The sequence below is a fragment of the Sinocyclocheilus rhinocerous genome, unplaced genomic scaffold, assembly GCF_001515625.1.
Source record: "Sinocyclocheilus rhinocerous isolate Xijiao unplaced genomic scaffold, SAMN03320098_v1.1 scaffold1962, whole genome shotgun sequence".
Taxonomy (NCBI): domain Eukaryota; kingdom Metazoa; phylum Chordata; class Actinopteri; order Cypriniformes; family Cyprinidae; genus Sinocyclocheilus; species Sinocyclocheilus rhinocerous.
Window position 1 is genome coordinate 7,908 of NW_015664195.1, and position 3,690 is coordinate 11,597.

The following is a 3,690-nucleotide window of genomic DNA, read 5'->3' on the forward strand; positions in this document are numbered from 1 at the left end:
TTAAGGACTACCGTGGACAGCTGACTCCTAAAGTTTTTGATATTCTTCATATTCTGTGTGGTGATCAGTTCACAGCAGTGATAGAAATTAATCTTTTCCAATAAGTTTAAATTGATTTTTTTTCCCTTTTATGGGCATTTTTACCTTTATAAAGTCCTTTTTTCTAAAAGTGTGCATCATCTTTTCAGTCAAATTCTTAAATTGAATCAGTCAATTAGAATAATAAGTAATTTGGGCTGTTACCAAGCAAATGAAATCAGTACTGACAAAACTAACCTTTGCAATGCAGAAGAAACACAGAAGCTGCATCTGAAGTGGCATTTAGATGCATTTACACACTGTTTAATGCAGCACATGAATGCAATTAACCTGCAGTTACAAATGCATTCATACTGTTTTGATATTTTAAACATAAAACCAATATCACATTTGTAATCATGCTGGTTTTTGGTGGGAAAAAACGTCAGTCTTAGCGTGATACTGATTAACTATATGAAATGTAATAGTTAATTGCAGATGAAGGATGGAGATCCTGAACAGCAAAACAGTTTTTGCATAAACATTGAGGTATTTATATTATAAACATAATTATGCAGTAAGATTGTTTACACAGATGGCACACAGATCAGCTAAACCCACCAAACCTTCCACCCACACACTCAATGCACGTAAGCCACCATACCAAAAGCGGACACTGGTGCGGTACCTTTTCAAAAGGTACAAATATGTACCATTAAGGTATGTACACTTTAGCTACCAATATGTACCTTTAAAGTATTTCTATGCACCCTAGCTTTAGGCCAAGAGCCTAAGAAATGAGCACAGAACATCACACTTAGATTCAGTACTGAGCTGGAAAGTGTGCCACAGAGCATGAAGAACCTAGGGTTTATTCTGCTTTCTGCAAACAAACAAACAAATATACATTAAATATGTGCCATGCAAAATGCACAAGCACTAGAATAATACATTTTAAAGGAATTTTTTTTATTCGCAATTACATTTGTGATATTACATTCTGTTTTTGTCTATACAAAGAAAGTAATCTGTGTTCAAAACAATAGTGGCCCACTAGACTTTCATTGTATGGACAAAGACATTTATGAAAATATCTTCACAGGGGAAAGAAGGTCATACAGGTTTATAAGAGCATGATGGTGAGTAAATGATAACAGAATGTCCATTTTGTGTGAACTATCCCTTTAAGAGAATGGAAACTTGATTTCTGTGTTGTGTGACTTCGCATTTCCTTCATCTCTCACTTACAAACCACATCCTCTGAAACTTGTCACAAAAAACCAAGAAAAACTGAGAGAAACCATAATCCCATCACACAATGGGACATTGTCAGAAAGCACTAAAATCAAATTATACCATTTTTTTTTTTTTGCAAAACAATTTAAATGATTTTTTTTAAAAATGATTTAACATTACACAATGCACCCAATGTGTCACACATATGAACCAATTAAAAAATATATACATTTAAAGGTCAATTTAATAATGTTTTCAATGTGGTGGGAAAATCACGATGGACATGTTTGGACAGCCTCCACTGACCTTCCAAAACGTTTTGCATTGTAAGTTTTTAAACACTGTTTGTTTGTTTGTTTGTTTGTTTGTTTGTTTTAAATAATTTTATTTGTAGTTATTTTGCACATTTTCTAGACTTTGCACCAATGCTTATCCTAGAAAAAACAAAATGAATGAAAATATAAATAGAAAAAATTATAGTGTAGATGCAGTGTTCAAGGTGACGGAGAACACCTGGGTTTTCAGGCATTTGACGTTCAGTAATTGCACAGCACTTTCACTTCCTTTGTTATAAAATAAAACTCCCATTGAGGTCAATTAAACAAAGATTTTGGCAGCTGCAGTTTTCAAGGTGATTAAGATAAAGCGCCCACCTGCTAAACAGGAGGTGCGGTTTTGAGATGTTGAGATGTCATTGGGGTTTTGAGATGTTGAGATGTCATTGGGGCAGAACCGCCTACAGGTACACCTTTTTTTTTTTTTTTTTTTACGTTATTTACTCACATTATTCTTGTTCTAAAGCTATGTGCTTTTTATTTTTTTCAGTACAATACAAAATTACACATTTTTGTCATACAACGACAATTTCATAATGACCATGCCTTTTCTTTGTGTGCGAACAGACCAAATTTCAGTTATTTACTAATAATCTTCAATTCGGATGAAATTTGGCTGCATTAATCTCCATTTTCAAAAATGGTACACTACCATTCAAAAGCCTGAGGTTGGTACGATTTAAAAAAATATTTTCGAATGAAGGCTCACCAAGTATTTATTTAATAACAAATACGCTAAAAACAGTAATATTGTAATATTATAATTACAATTTAAAATAACTGTTTTCTATTTGAATATATTTTCAAATGTGATAAAAATATAAATCCTGTAACAATCCTTGAACAGCTGATGTTAGGGTGAGTAAATAATTTTTTAACCTTAACTAAAGTGTACATAATAGTACCTAACTGGCACACATTAGTACTTTTTTTTTTAATGTAGTGCCCCAGTGACAGATTTTGTACCTTTTTTTTTTCTGAGAGTGCAGAACATTTGCTGTATACAAAATTACACGACCCCCCAATAATAATAATCAAGTTCAAAGGTTTTTGTGAATGGAAGGTCACATGACAGTAAAAACATGGCAAATGTAGTACGTCCAAATTACATTCATACTATACAAATAAGCTTCAGGTCAAAGAAAACATTTATCTACGTCTTGGACTGTGGTTGTGATATTTACACAAAGTCAACTGAACATGAAATCAGTTATGCAAATTGTGCTATTACCATTTCTAATTTACATTTCTCAGGCTGATAACAAAACTGTATTTATGTGGAATTTGAGCCAGTTGAATCCGCTTCAGCTGAAATTAACTATGCAAATTCTTATAACCTAGAGAGAAATTGCTGTTTTGTGTTTGTGTGTGTATGTGTTGTAATGGATTTTTGGTTAAATGACTTAAATAAGGTTAAGCTCAACTATTTTTTTTTTTTTAATGTTTTATTCCACGACATAACAATAAACAAGTGTTCAAATTGGACTACAGAGGTCGTCAGGGACATTAAACGTAGTCACACTGAACAGGTGAACTCTTTGCTTTAAGGACTGAAATCAAATTTTCAAATCATTTTTAAATGCTTGAAGGAACCTTAACAATCAAACTTACAAAAAATCTCACTTACTCCGGTTAACCAGGGCGATGTTTACTTCTGGGTTTGCCAAAACACTCATCATCACTGCTGCAACACTCTATAGTATACAAACAAATAACCCCTGGCTCTTTTCCTTGGCATATGTTCAGTCACACTTGTATTTCTGAATAAATGTTTAATTAAAAAAAAAAAAAAAAAAAGTATAAAAAAAAATAAAAGGAACTATTCCTTGATGACCATGTGATAGGAAGTGACCAATAAAAACACATTAAATGCCACATAGACCTCAAAAGGGAAGAAAAGCTTTATTTACACAATCAATTCCTTTACTTTTCTTACTGTGCTTTGTATTCAAATAGGAGCTTTATTTATTAGAGAACATAAGTTTAATTTGTTCATAGTTTTCTAAACTTTTATCTTACTCTTGCATTTTGATTGGAAGATGTAATGCATATGGGGTTAGATTTGAAAACATCGCCCCCTGGTGTCTCTTCATGTCTTGTC